Consider the following 16,219-nt stretch of genomic DNA (forward strand, 5'->3'; position numbering starts at 1 on the left):
AACCCCCAGGGGTTTCACCAATTTTGGTACAACTGGGATGTGAAAATGGAAAATTACATTTTTTTACACAAACATGCAGTTCTGGCTCAAAATTTTTCATTTTCACAAGGAATGAAGGAGACAAAGCACCCCAAAATCTGTGCCCCAATTTCTCCCGAGTACGGCAATGCCTCACATGTGACCAAAAAATACCAGTTGGGTGCATGGCAGGACTTAGAAGGGAAGGAGTGATTTTTGGATTTTGCAGCAAAGATTTTGGTGGAATGAATGGTGGGTGCTATGTTGCATTAGCAAGACTCCCAAAGCACCAATACAGTGGAACCCCCCCACAAGTCACCCCATTTTGCAAAGTACACCCCTCAGGGAATTCATCTAGGGGTATAGTGTACATTTCAAACCCCCAGGGGTTTCACCAATTTTGGTACAACTGGGATGTGAAAATGGAAAATTACATTTTTTTACACAAACATGCAGTTCTGGCTCAAAATTTTTCATTTTCACAAGGAATGAAGGAGACAAAGCACCCCAAAATCTGTGCCCCAATTTCTCCCGAGTACGGCAATGCCTCACATGTGACCAAAAAATACCAGTTGGGTGCATGGCAGGACTCAGAAGGGAAGGAGTGATTTTTGGATTTTGCAGCAAAGATTTTGGTGGAATGAATGGTGGGTGCTATGTTGCATTAGCAAGACTCCCAAAGCACCAATACAGTGGAACCCCCCCACAAGTCACCCCATTTTGCAAAGTACACCCCTCAGGGAATTCATCTAGGGGTATAGTGTACATTTCAAACCCCCAGGGGTTTCACCAATTTTGGTACAACTGGGATGTGAAAATGGAAAATTACATTTTTTTACACAAACATGCAGTTCTGGCTCAAAATTTTTCATTTTCACAAGGAATGAAGGAGACAAAGCACCCCAAAATCTGTGCCCCAATTTCTCCCGAGTACGGCAATGCCTCACATGTGACCAAAAAATACCAGTTGGGTGCATGGCAGGACTCAGAAGGGAAAGAGTGATTTTTGGATTTTGCAGCAAAGATTTTGGTGGAATGAATGGTGGGTGCTATGTTGCATTAGCAAGACTCCCAAAGCACCAATACAGTGGAACCCCCCCACAAGTGACCCCATTTTGCAAACTACACCCCTCAGGGAATTCATCTAGGGGTATAGTGTACATTTCAAACCCCCAGGGGTTTCATCAATTTTGGTACAACTGGGCAGTGAAAATGAAAAAAATACATTTTTTTACACAAAAATGTACTTCTGGCTCAAAATTTTTCATTTTCACAAGGAATGAAGGAGACAAAGCACCCCAAAATCTGTGCCCCCATTTCTCCAGAGTACGGCAATGCCTCACATGTGACCAAAAAATACCAGTTGGGTGCATGGCAGGACTCAGAAGGGAAGGAGTGATTTTTGGTTTTTGCAGCTCAGATTCTGGTGGAATGAATGGTGGGTGCTATGTGGCATTAGCAAGACCCCCGAAGCACGGTGAAATGATGAACCTAATAATCCATAGATGTGTGGTATATTTTGAAACACTCCTTTATACATAGGCCGGGTTTGTCGGGGCAAGTTTCACAGTGGAAAATAGTTTCCTTTCTTATTCCCTTTTTATAGCAAACTTTGCACCTTTTTTGTGTCCTGCCCTTTCTTGCAGTGGAGGGGATTTCGTTGGGAAAATGCTGCCCTGGTACAATACGGGGGCCAGTACTAGAAGTACTGGGGCCCTCTGCCTGCTGATTCCCAAATGTTAGGCTCTTTATGACTTCCTCTTGAAAGTGCATAAATGTCCCCCTCTGGCCGGTAGAACGGAAAAGCACGTAAGCGTTATACAGTGCCATCTGGATGATATACACGGCCAGCTTCTTGTACCAGATATTTGTTTTCCGCAGGGCACTGTACGGCTTCAGTACCTGATCTGAAAGATCCACTCCGCCCATGTACTTATTGTAATCTAGGATACAATTTGGTTTTGAGGTGTGGGTACTGGTACCTCGTACAGGGATGGAGGTGGTACTGTCTCCATGAATTGTTGTCAGTATAAGGACATCCCTCTTGTCCTTATATTTGACCAACAACAAATTTTCGGTGCATATTCCCCTGCTTTCACCCCTTCTCATTACTTGGGCAATGTGCGTTTGGGGAGGCCTCTTTGGTTCTTGCGCACAGTACCGCAAGCTGCTGTACCTCTTGAACCAAGGGCCTTAAACAGGGGGATGCTGGTGTAAAAGTTATCCACATAGAGGTGATAACCCTTATCCAGGAAGGGGTGCATTAAATCCCAGACAATTTTTCCACTAACACCTACGAGGGAGGGGGGGCATTCTGGTGGTTCAATTCTTGAATCCTTCCCTTCATATACCCTAAACTTGTGGGTGTACCCTGTGGTGCTTTCACACAGCTTATACATTTTTATGCCATACCTTGCCCTCTTACTGGGAAGGTACTGGCGGAATTTAACCCTTCCTTTAAAATGTATAAGGGACTCGTCGATACTAATACATTTATCAGGGATGTATAGCTCTGCAAATTTGGCACTGAAATGATCAATGACCGGCCTGACTTTGAATAGCCTGTCAAAGGTGGGATCATCTCTGGGTGGGCACTGTGCATTATCGGTGTAATGTATAAATTTATGGATTGCCTCAAAACGAGCCCGGGGCATGGCCATACGGTGAAATGGGGTGCTGTACAGAACATCTGTACTCCAATATTGCCTAATTTGTGGCTTTTTTACTATGCCCATATGTAACACCAGACCCCAAAACGTCATCATCTCTACTGCATCTACAGGGGTCCACCTAGCAAATGATGACGTGGGGTTTTGAGCAATAAACTGCTGGGCATATAAATTAGTTTGGTCCACCATTAAATTTATAAAATCATCAGAGAAAAATAATTTAAAAATGTCAATTTCTCTGAGACCTGTTGAATCAAATTGGATTCCTGGGATGGCCAAAAACTCAGGAACCTGGGGCTCAAAATTGTCTGGTGGTGGGGTCCATACGAGATCAATTATTGGGGGGGGGGGGTCTCAGCTGCTCTACGGGGGCGTCTTTGAGGGGGTCCCTCATCATCAGAGGAGGAAGAGGAGCTTAAGACAAATCCTTCAAATTCCCCGCTTGCCTCACTGGCTGTGTCAGAGTCAGAGGCAAGCATGGCATATGCCTCCTCCACCGAATACATTCTCCTGGATGACTGGGACGACATTTGGGATGACATTTGGGATGCCATTTATATTTTTGTGTTACTGGTAGTGAAATGTTTCAACACGTGTATAGTGTAGGGGGGGGGTACAAACTTTATTTCAACCCGGGGGGTATGTAGTGTGTAGTGTGTATGTATGTAGTGCAGAAAAAAAAAAATAAAAAAATAAAAAAATTGAAGGGTTAAAAAAAAAAAATGGAAGGGGTTAAAAAAAAAAATGGAAGGGGTTAAAAAAAAAAATGGAAGGGGTTAAAAAAAAAAAAAATGGAAGGGGTTAAAAAAAAAAAAGGTCCTGCGCCAAAAATTGAGCACAGATGTTGGTCAGTAACGTCCGTCACTGAACAGCGCTCAAAGGCAACAGGAATTTGATCCAAAAAAAAAAAAAAATAGATCAACCCTGTGCCGAAAAAGCTGATCAGTGATGTATGTCACTGATCAGCGCACAGTGGCCACAGGACACACACAAAATCACAGTGTGTGTAAAAAAAAAAAATGTAAAAAAGACCCCACAGCACTCACAAAAAAATAAAAAAAGGTGATCAGTGATGCGACACTGATTACCAGTGAGGGGCAGCAGGTGCACAACCTTTGGTGGTACTGACAGGTATATATAAAAAAAAAAACCTCTGCACCCCTAAAAAGTTGCTGATCACCTCAGATATAGTGATCAGCACAAAAGGCGGGGGCAGCAGACACAAAATTTAGCACTCTCTATCACTCTCTGTCACTATCTCTCTCTATCTCTCTATCTCTCACTATCTATCACTCTATGACACTGCAGCAGCAGCACTGACAGGTATATCTATATATAAAAAAAAACCTGCGCCCCCAAAAAGTTGCTGATCAGTTAATTTATACTGATCAGCACAAAAGGGGGGGCAGCAGTCAGTTATATAAAAAATATATAGCACAATCTGTCACTATCTCTCTATCTCTCTCTATCTCTCTCTATCTCTCTCTATCTATCTATAGCTCTATCACACTGCAGCAGCACAAAATATAGCACTAGGCCTCTCTATCTCTCTCTATCTCTCTCTATCTCTTTCAGTTATATAAAAAATATATAGCACAATCTGTCACTATCTCTCTCTCTATCTCTCTCTCTCTATCTCTCTCTATCTCTCTCTATCTCTCTATCTATAGCTCTATCACACTGCAGCAGCACAAAATATAGCACTAGGCCTCTCTATCTCTCTCTATCTCTCTCTCTCTAACTCTCTCTCTATCTAATAAATCGCAGCAGCACAAGATGTCACAGGATGTCACAAGCATAAGCAATATCAATGATCAGGTAAGTATTTTGGATGGGTTCTGGTCAGTATAGGCGGCAGCTGGGCACGGTGACCGCACTGCACGCTATTCCAGACCGGAATGGCGTCTGCAGTGCAGTCACCGTTAGTTTAAACCCCCCTCCATGGCTGTGATTGGTCCGTCGGTCCGACGAACCAATCACGGCCTTTGGGGGCGGGAGGGGTGAGGTGGGGTGACACCAGTGTCACCCTTACACCCCGCGGTGATTGGTGCTGTACTTTACAGCACCAATCACCTCCGATCCCGTGTCACCGGCGAACGTTATTCGCCGGTGACACAGAAAACGCTGTGAATGGCTGTTCACAATGAACAGCCAATCACAGCGATCGCCGACGGGGGGGCGGCATCGCCGCCCCCCCTGGGCATGCACGGACATGTCTGCTGTCAGGGACAGCAGACATCGTCCCTCTGTCACTGCGTCTCTAGACGCAGTGACAGTTTTAAGCCATGACGTATATATACGTCAACGGTCGGGAAGTACTTCCCGGCCATGACGTATATATACGTCAAATGTCGTGAAGGGGTTAAAGACTGTATGGTGGCATTGGTCTCTGATATACAGGACTTGCTGCTACTTCCATCACCTCTTTTTTTAAAAACACCTCCATCGTGAGCCTTCTCACACATATAGCCCTACCGAGGCTCACCCCTAGGGTGAGTTTTAATAGGATGAGAGATTCAGAAAGTGAGAGATTTGGTAAGAATTCTCCAGTTTTTTTAAAGCGGCAATCATTTACACTGCAAAATCAAACTGGTTTTGCAGTGTAAATGATTGCCGCTTAAAAAAAACCTGGAGAATTCTTACCAAATCTCTCACTTTCTGAATCTCTCATCCTATTACATCTCACCCCACATGTCAACGGAAAACATGCGTTTATTTTCAATCAATAGGGGGTAGGTCCACCTTTTGCAGAAATAACAGCAGCTACTCGTCGTGGTAAACTTTCCACAAGTTCGTGTAGCACACATAGTGTGATATTGTGCCATTCCTCCTACAGTACAGTAACCAACTGTGGTAGTGTAGAAGGGCGAGGCGATCGCAACCTGCGCTCAAGTTCATCCCACAGATGTTCTATGGGGTTCAAATCAGGGCTTTGCGCAGGCCACGCTAGTAGGGTGACACGATTTTCATCATACCACTCCATTGTAGCCCTCGAAACATGACACGTCGCATTGTCGTCCTGGAACACACAATCGTCGTTCCCATAGAAACGCCACAACGTAAGTAACATGGAGTTATCCAGAATATCTCGGTAGGTCGCCGATGTCATGTTCCCATGCACCTGTACGAGTGGGCCCATGCCATGCCAGCAGAAACAACCCCAGAATATCATGCCTCCACCTCCAAATTTTACTGTTGGCACTACACATTCGGGTAACAGGCGTTCTCCAGGCAATCGCCATACCCACACTCTCCCATCTGATCGAAACAATGTGAAGCATGATTCATCGCTCCACAGGACTTGTTTCCATTGCTCCACCGTCCAGTTTTTCTGCTCCTTACACCAACAAAGTCTCTGTCGTGTATTGGTTTTTGTGATGAGGCTTGTGCGCCGCAGCTCGACCATTATAACCAAGTGCGTTTCCTGTCCGTCAATTTATCAGCAAATGATCTGCTACGACGCTTGCTTCAATATTTATACATGAAGGAAGAGGCCATATTCACTTTGTCAGGAAGATTCCATTATTTCAGAGTTAAACCAGGGTGTCCAATGACTTTCTTCCACATAGTGTATATGACTGAATACGACTGTTATCGGTGGAGTATTTCATACACACATTTCTGTCTGTGTATATTTTTTGTGTAAGTCTTCAGTCTTTGTTTGTGTTGTGTGTGTGTCTTTATTTCTAAGTGTTGTTTTTGTGAAGGAAGTATGTCTGCAAGTGAAGGTAGTGAGGTGGGGTTGGGGGATTTTCATGAGACCTTCTCTGGTGAAGATGATACTTGTCAGGAGACTCGGCCCAGTGGCAAGAAACACTGCATGGCTAAATTCAGCCAGTCGGAGAGTAGTGCCCTGGTCATCATGAAGTACCAGCAGCTGCTCTTTGGACCTACTGCTGAGAATGTCTCTCTGCATGTATAATCTGTTATTTGGGACAAGGCTCTGTCTGCAGTGAATGTGGAGGACGGCATTCATTGGTACTTACCCAGAAGCCCTCTGCCATTAATCTGACTTCAAAATTGTCAGAGGACTGACTGCCCAAGGATATAGGAGTCATGACATGAGCCATGGTAGCCTGTAAACACACTCATGATCTTGGTTTTCATCACAGACCTACACGTTAGTACTTGTGCTTCCATGATGGTTATAATAGGAACGGTGTGTATCCCAAGGGGGTCTCAGCTGGACGTGTGTGTAGTCAATCGCACCAAGGACATTAGGCATCGCTGCGATGCAATTAAATGCTACCCTGACATCACGCCACTCTGTCTCCTGGGTTGGGAAGCAGATAGAGGCAGCAATGTGCAGCTCAAGTGTAGCAACACTGGACCTCATCACCAATGTTGTGGTGCTGGTGGGAGTAACCTTTGCCACTCATTGCTGTCGTTTCTGATATACAAAAAGCTTGAGACTGCAAAATGTATAGATTATACGCTTGTGAGCAGGGCCCTCCTACCTTTATGTCGGTCTATTATTACCCAGTTTGTTTTAGCACTTTTGTTTCCAATTGCAAAGCACAATGGAATATGCTGTGCTACATAAGAAACTGTAAATAATTAATAAATAATCAGCAGTCTCCAACAAGGTACGTTTGACTGCTGTTTGGCCTGGGGAAGGATTATAGGTGAGGAGGACCAAGTGCATATTCTGGGACCAAAAGCTTTAAAGGTGCCCATACACAGTGCTATTGCACCGTGTGATGCGCGCTCCCGCAGGCATCTCATTGCACATACTTTTTGTACTGCCCTCAGATCTCATGCAATTCGTATGCGTTGCGCTCCAGCCCATAACGGGTGCGATCATTGCAGCGTGTATGGGCACCTCAACTGTTTGGTGCCGGTTCATTCCAAAGCATAAACCGCAAGCTGCTAATCTGTGGAGCCTATGGATCCTGAATAAGAAAATATTGTTACGGATACCAATATCGCGTAAAAAGTATTGCATAGTGTAAACACAGCATAACTGCATGAGGGCACAACTGTTCGTGGTGCTTATGTACTTTTATGTATATTACTACTAGTGCCTAAGCCGGCTCTGGCTGCTAGGTTATTGGCCATGGAGGACTCGTAGCTCTGACTCCATGAATGTGTGACCGAGTGATGCGTGCGTGTAGGGTCATTGTTGTACAGTGTGTGATGATACAGGCGGCGGCCGCTGAAGTCTGACAACAATGATAATAATAATAATAATAACAAGAAGAACACACGTTCTCCCTGTTGTCTCTCAGCCACTGACGTCACACGACTGTGGAGAGCGCGCGCGCATCCCCTTTCCCATCCCGGCTGCTGCTGCCCCCCCCGGGCGCGCCCCCGTGCCCGCTGCGCAGCGTGACCCGGAAGCAGTAGTGTTTGGAGTCTGTGCAGAGCGAGCAGCGTCGGCCCAGCTGGCGGCCTGCAGCCCGGGGAGCGATTCCTGGCCGTGAGCGGAGCCTCCCCGGAACCCGATGGAGAGCCGTAAGTAACCTGTGGGGCGGGATTTGCCCGGATAGCACGGTGCGTGCTCGTCATCCCATCCCTCCCGAGATGAGCACTAGTACTACAGCACCCATGGCGGCGGCGGGGACGGGGACGGGAACGGGAACATGGCCGCTCAGTGCAGCGCTCCTCTTTTCTGTTGCTGCTCGATCATCACCGGAATGGCGGGGAGGGAGGGCTGCGCTGACGCCCAGTCGCTGTGTAGCTGCACCAGTATACCATGAGAGCTGCGTTACCTGTGCTGTGGGATGGGAGGGCTACTGGTCTGGCCAAGACCATGTAACACACCTTTTTCCCCTTCTACAGCTCAGCTGCAGCCTTAACGTTAAGAACATTTGATACTAAAAGTAAAAGTTTATTTAGATGAATGTACCCCATGTTCTGAACTTGAACAACCCCCCACCCCATACTGTCAAGTCAGTGTGGTTAGATGCTCACCCTCCTATTATTTTCCTGGCCTGGTACACAACAGGACATTGTGTTGCCATCCAGTCCACTCTGGCACATTGTGCCGCCTGCACACACTGCATTATGCAGTGGTACAACTGTGCAAAGTACCATGCCAGCACTGTGCAGCACAACCAACCATAAATTAACTTGCACCACCCACATGAGCGTGTAATCTGGTTTACTTGTTGTACGATCTGACTTATATGTCATTTAGATTTGACCAGAAATGACATTGTGCCGTGATAATTCAGAGGTGTACCTATTGGGTCGGTACACGTGTGCATGACGGACAATCATGCTGATGGTTTCCCTGGACAACCACATATTGTCCGTACACACTAAACAATTTAATGAACAACTGAATAATCTCTCATTCTGTTTTTTTTTATTAAACCGCAATGAGTTTCACACTAAATCTTATGATTAACTGTGCAGCATAGCCAAACAGAAGATGTTGAATGTGACCATGAGAGCACGCATGTGGGCTACGCATTAGACTATATGTACGGTTTGTCATCCTGATGTGTACCTGGCCTTGTACTCATCATTTTAGTCAAACCACACATGATGCTCAGATCTGGTTATAATGTAGGTCACTGACACCCTTGTTCAACATTACTTAATGCTACTGTGTGCACATGCTGTACATCTACTATGTGTACTGTTATATACCTCTATTCTTTTGAATCTACCCCAGAATGTCATGTTGAATATTGTATATTTTTTTTTACTGGAATGGTTCTTCCTTGTAGTTTGACTATATAGTTATTTGGAGAACGTTGTAATTTTCTGTAAATTCTGAAGTATGTCTATACATTGTGGCTTACCATAAAGATGAGGTTTCTGTGTGCAGTATCTTGGTGACCATAGGTGGATTCTTGGGTGTTTAGATCAGGAATCCTTTGGAGACACTAGAATACTTGCAGTGAGTTGTTGTTGTTTGCATTGTACATATAGGATTTTTTTTCCTGCGCTATTTTAGCTTAAATACTTTAGAAAATACAGTTCACTGTATAAAACTGCACTGAAAGATGCTATTTGTTTTATTTTTGTGCATTTATCCAAATATTCAGGGTGGAATACAAGTGACTACAGTAATTTACCACAGGCTAATGGGGTCTACACATGTTGCGCAATGCTAGATCATTCAGCACAGAGCGCTGCACAGCAATGTGCCACTGAACAATCTGTCGGGTGTCTCTGTGAGAGCACTGGCACTGACCCCGGTGATTATCTAGATTTATCGAGCATGCTGGATATTAATCTCATGCATCGCTATTGCAATGCCCCTACATGGAGTGATGTAGGGGCATTTTCTAATGCTGCTTTCACATTGCCTAAACGTTTAAGACCCGATATTTCGAAACTGTATTTAAGACTGGTCTGAGCCACTAAACCCCTTTCACATTGCAGGTGAAAACGGTTTTAAATAGCATGTAATACCATTCACACATTCAACCCGTTTAACCCCCCCAAGGAACACATTTCAAGCGTCAGAAATAGCCATTCACACTGCCAAAAAAAAGGCTCTGAAATGAGTAGGACACTGCTTTTTAACTGTTTAACAATTACCGGAAAGTGTTAAACGGTTAAAGCACCCTGGAGCTTTCACACTGAAGCTCTACCCGTTTTAAAAGGCTAAAAAAATGTCAATTTACAGTTTTTGTGAAAGTGGTATCAGTGATGCAGTGAGGTCGCTTAGAAAATACCCCTTAATCTTTGTGTGTAGGCCCCATTAGCGATCCTCCGGGGCTATTCAGCTTGTTCCCAGTGCAGCACAGAGCATGCACTTAATACTTGGCTCAGACCCAAAAAGAAATCCTCAATAAATTAACTGTAATTTTGTAACACAAACTCATTAACACATATGTCTGAACTTATTGCGGAATATGTGTGGTTCATTCAATCATTCAAAAACTCTGTATGTATGCTCTGAGCATTTTTTCAGCCCATCGATTTTTCCCAATAATTGTTATCCATACACGCTCAGCACACACATACTTGATTAGTCAGTGACTTTGGTCTGTTTAGACCAGAAGTTAATAGTAACTGCAACTCTTTTTAAGCCTGTACCTGCCTGGTTATCTAGTCATCTCCTAATGTCATCTGACAGTATTTGTGGTCGGTCATTGGTTGATATTGCTAATTGACCCCATTTGATGTTGAACCCACATCAGCACCAGATCTGCAGATATTGAACTGAAATCTGAATATGTGCTTTAAGTCGAGTTTTGGGCCGATTTCACCAGATCCCGACCATTTGGGATGAGATGAGGCCCAAATCGGAGGCCTTTACATAAATTGGACCTGCTGCCCGTCCCACTTTCGGACCCCCCACCGGCGACAGGAACCGGGGTCACATGCGACTCTGCCGTCTGGAAAGGTCCCAGGAGGTTCAGGTGGGGACTGATGGCCATACACTGCTGCCATAAATCGAAGTAGTGTATAGCACCTTTTAAAGAGTGTAAAACTAGCTAATCTAAAGAATTACAGGCTGAAATATTTTTCTACAAGAAATTAAGGTCATGCTTCTGGTGTATCCCTTTTTGGCTACGCATGTGTCCTTATATTAGAAAATAATCACAAATCCAACCATCCTTTATGATGGTATTAAAGCTATAAGTATGTTAAGCTGTGTCTAATTTAGAGTTGCACGCTATGCCGATATTTTTGCAGTTGAGCAATTATTGTGAGACTGCATGCTCTGTGATCGCACAGCACATGCATCAAGGTTACTTTGTGATCACATTCAAAATATAATCGCTTGGTGACAGGAACTGAGCATATTTTAGAATTAGTGGATAATGGCGGCATATTCGCAGGCCTGTTATGGCCATTTTCAGGTAGTGCATCTGACATCAGCTGCGATCATGTATGCACAGAAATATGCGTCGCTACTGCCGCGTCCAGTTTGACCATAGACCAACCTGAATCCGTGTTAGTCATTATTGTGTACAGGCTGCAAATGTGTATGCTTATTGCAAATGAGTTGCATTTCTTTTCATTACTTCACTTGATAGCATTAGCAATTTTATAAGGCCCATACACACTGGGTTACTTTGAGCTGAAAGCCGCTCAAAACAGCAGGTTGGAGCGGCTTTCGGTACTTGTTTCCTAGCACGGCCACAATCGGGAGTAATCGTGTACCTTAAGTTAAGGTACACGATTAACGCGATGGACCCGATTTCCTTTGAAATCAGGTCCATTTGGCCGGCTAAGACAAAATATCGGGGGCATCGCGTCGGTCGGGACCATTAACAATGGTCCCGACACGACCGACGCGATGCCCCCGATTTCCCCATAGGCTTCAATGTTAAAAAATATTTTAACATTGAAATCGTGTCGGGAAAGGTAAAATATCGGGGGCATCGCGTCTGTCGGGACCATTAACAATGGTCCCGACGCGATGCCCCCGATTTTTCCATAGGCTTCAATGTTAAAAGATTTTTTAACATTGAAATCGTGAAAAAATGTGAAATGGGCCAATATGACCCATTTCACATTATAGATGTCCCCGTCGTCACCCCACGATAGACGCCAACCCGAAGCGCGGCGGCGGTGCGCGTCCTCCGACCTTTTCATTCCCCTACTATCCACGTCGGCGTGGAGTTGAGAATAGAATAGTGTGGCGAGCGCAGTGAGCCACCGAGCCCGAAGCGTGGCGAGGGGACGCGTATAACTTCACAGGTATACGCGTCCCCGCGCGGGGCTCGCTGCGCTCGCCACGCTTCGGGCTCGATGGCTCGCTGCGCTCGCCACACTATTCTATTCTCAACTCCACGCCGACGTGGATAGTAGGGGAATGAAAAGGTCGTAGGACGCGCACCGCCGCCCCTCGCGGGCTCGCTGCGCTCGCCACGCTTCGGGTTGGCATCTATCGTGGGGTGGGGTTTACACCGTTAAATTTGGGGGGGGGTTGGGAATATTTTACATTGAATCCAATGTAAAATCGGGTCCCAGGGACCCGATTTACATTTCATTCAATCAAAAAATCGGGTCGGTCGCGTCGATCGCATGCGACCAAATCGCATGCGATGCGATCGACCCGATTTTTCCGACACGACCACCCAGATGTAAATCGGTGTGGCCGTGCTAGGAAACAAGTACCCGGCTTTCAGCTCAAAGCCGCCCAGTGTGTATGCCCCAGCGGTGAGCACTGCTGCACGCTCCCGTATTATCGCTGGGAAAGCCGCTTCTCTGCTGGTAATACCAGCAGAGGAGTGGCTTTGAGGATGGCTTTGCATAGCTCTGCGCTATGCAAAGCCGTCCTCCCCTCTCAGTCGGCGCCGGGCAGGTGGAAAGCAGCTCAGTGTGTATGCACTGAACGGCTTTTGGTGATTGTCATCATCGCTGTCCATACACACTGGACATAGTCGCGCAGTGTGTATGGACCTTTAGTCTTATAAATTTGCAAATGCATCTTTGTACAACTCTGAAGTATACCCACTGTGCAATATTTCGACTGGTTGGTATGACTATTGCAGAGTATATACATAGAATGTATTTTAACAAACCAGTCGGATCAGCTTCCAACACCAAGAGTTCTGTGTTACGTTAATCTGTCTCAGTGAGCCGATACTGTACCACAAATGTTTAGTGACAAAGTGCATTTGAAAACGTTGCCTCAACAACATTTATCTTTAAGATGAGAATTTGGTTTTCCATTGTTCCAGCTGTCAGAAAAAAAAAGTTAATTGTTTCTGTTATCTGTCTGGTGTGTACCTAGCTTAAAGCTCAGTCCTTGCAGACCCAATTCATGAAGTGCCACATCTTTGCCAATCAGAAGAATAATAATAATGTCTCCAAACTTTCCATTTGCATTTATGAAGAAGGGAAATTGATTATATTGCTGTATTTTACCCAACCAGTGAAAGGAAAAAATACTTATTCTATGCTGGACATGTCAGAACAGGCTTGGGAGGCCTGGGCTAGTTTGATCGTCAGATTTACACACAAGAATTATTCCAATAATACCAAGATGATTGCATTATTCAGAACAATACAAAAATGATGTAAGCTATGAAATGATGTTTTTTTTTTTTTATGGTCAAAACTCTGTTGTATACTGAAGAATTGGCCCCCCATACACTAGGGTGACATCTCTGAGTGGAAAAGTCACCCGCAATCCCCACTTAAGCTGTTAAGACCTTTCTGGGTGGCAGGATCGCATATAATATATCGTCTTCGGTCCTTTTGCATATGATATCTGATCCCAGCCAAACTTGCCTGGCTTGGATGTGATCCAGCGGATCACTTCTGCAGTGCGACTCGCAGGCTCCGGTGTGATGTGCATGTGACTGCACATCGCATCGGACCTGCTGTCAAATCTATGCTATTTGGATGCTTTTTATGTGATTTCTCGCTGCAATGGCATAAAAAGTGTATAAATGTAATATGGCCACCTTGTGACAGATGAGCGTCTGCCTCCCCTGCCTACATTGACCACACATCATTGCTGGACAGATAACCGACAGAGGAGGATATGGTCACTAGGTCAACATGCCTGAAGGTCGACAGGTCATTAGGTTGACACAAGCATTAGGTCAACATGGGGGAGGTCGACAGTCAAAAAGTCGACATGTGGTTTTTCACTTTTTTTTTTCCTGCGCTGACATGTGCCGACAGGCAGATTTTCATGCCCTACCATCCCACAAGGGCGTGGTGGGAGAATAAAATAGTGTGCCGAGTGGGGCACCATGCCTGAAGCATGGCGAGCGTAGCGAGTCATGCGATGGGACGCAGTGCACTTTTTTAGTTTCCGTATTGACATTTGCAACAAAAAAGTGAAAACCCCATGTCAACCCTTTTTGACTGTAGCCCTTCAGTGGCTGACCTAATGCTTGGAGACCTAATTTATGTCTGTCTAATGATCCCATTCCGACAGAGGATGTGACGCCTATAGGAACACTTTAATGACATGTGCTGTTCTTGGATAAAGTGATTTCCATAGGTGCCTGGTATTCAGAGAATGTGCAGAAGAAAACGTTCTTATGGGTAAAAAGATTGCCTGCAGGGACTGTATGGTAATGCAACCACTGTTCCTGTTGATTTTGTAGCAGGGAAATAACTAACAAAATGCTAATTATTACGATATTGCCAATATGGCGATTATTATTAGATAGACCACATTGAGGAAACCACTGAATCAAAGAATTGCAAGAACAATTTTTTCACTTTTTAATACTGGGTGAACTTGAACTGAAGCTTGTCTTCACTGTTCATGTTGTATACTTACAACAGTTATTGTAGCTTTTAGCCCTGTAACGCATGTGTCCTGTATGTGCTATACAGGTGAGAGGTTTATGATTTTTTTTTTGTGTGTGTGTATTATTGACCATTGTTATTGTTAGTTTTTGATTAATTATTGGTTTGTATGTTTTGTTAGCCCAAACGTCTATATCTAGCTTTGGTTACTTGTGCTTTCATAGCCTTTTGTGTTTATGGGGAATGTCTTTGTTACATATTCTCTCTGATCTAACTTTAACTGGAGCTTGCATTAATCCCTTCATTTACATTACAGTAGTTCTGAAACCTATTGTAATGCGGTCCACTTCTTCTATATCAGATGGTTTCGGTTAGTGTATCGGCATTCCAACATGAAGAAATACTCACATTGTATGCTTTTGGATTACACAGTGAAACTTAATGTTTATTTATATACTGGTTATTTGAATTGTTAGCTCTTGGCTGCCATTCTCCTGACTATTGACATCAGTCTTTCTCAACTTTTTCTGTGCAATAAATTAACCTCTTCTGTTAGGTAAACAGTTACTATTTTGTCTTTGTTTCCTACATAATCTCTAAAGTGTATATATTCCCCCTCACACAGTTTTTGAATTAAAGGCCCCCATCCACTAGTGCGATATGGCCTGTTTTCATGCGATTGCTACGCTTTTCTGTGTCAGATCACATGAAAACTGGCACATCGCAGGTGCTTTTCATGCGATTGCGATGCCAGAAGTGCTCCCGCGCGCCTCACATCGCAGCTGCAGTTCTCACTGGCTGCCATGACTATCTATTGCAGCCCATGAAGCCATGCTAGGATCGTATTAAATACATTCAGGACCGGCGCTACCCGCTCAGCAGAGGATGCAAAGCAGGTAGGCGCCAGGCAGGAGAGGCGCTGTCCCTGCTGTGCATCCCCTGCTGTCTGTCTCTGTGGCTGCCGGCTGCTACTGCTGCGCCTGTCACACTTAATGACAGGACAGGAAGCAGACCCGAGGCACAGAGCTCCCTCCGCTCCAGGCTCCTACCTAAACATCAGATCAGGCCAGGTCAGAGGTCAGCAGTGCTCAGCACGCAGCACAGCAGTAGTACGTGCGAAAGGGGCGGGGCTAATCGATCGGAGGGGGCGGGGCTACACGGAACCGAAGGGGCGGAGCTATGAGGGAGCAAGAAGACTGAAGACACAGGAGAGGATGAGCAGCTGCCAGGAGAGTAAACTGTGAGTGTTCTATGTCGGCAACTGCTGTGAGCATGTGTGTAGACAGCGCTACTAATGTCGGAAACTGGTGTGGGCACGTCTATAGGCAGCACTACTAATGTCGACAACTGGTGTGGGCACGTGTATAGGCAGCACTACTGGTGTGGGCACGTCTATAGGCAGC

At 45.1% G+C, this 16,219-nt stretch overlaps 1 protein-coding gene across 2 annotated transcripts in view; it reads left to right on the forward strand.

Annotated features, from left to right (window-relative positions):
- Window positions 1–7,985: 7,985 nt before the first annotated feature.
- FRS2 (fibroblast growth factor receptor substrate 2) overlaps window positions 7,986–16,219 on the forward strand; it is a 63,878-nt gene continuing 55,644 nt past the window's right edge. The window contains exon 1 of one of the 2 annotated variants that reach the window (XM_083182524.1): window positions 7,986–8,141. The gene's annotated coding sequence lies outside the window, so the exon portion shown is untranslated. The remainder of the gene's footprint in view (window positions 8,142–16,219) is intronic. The other variant, XM_083182525.1, reaches the window with a different exon arrangement.

The sequence above is a fragment of the Crinia signifera genome, chromosome 4, assembly GCF_055691185.1.
Source record: "Crinia signifera chromosome 4, ASM5569118v1, whole genome shotgun sequence".
In the NCBI taxonomy this organism is placed as follows: Eukaryota; Metazoa; Chordata; class Amphibia; order Anura; family Myobatrachidae; genus Crinia; species Crinia signifera.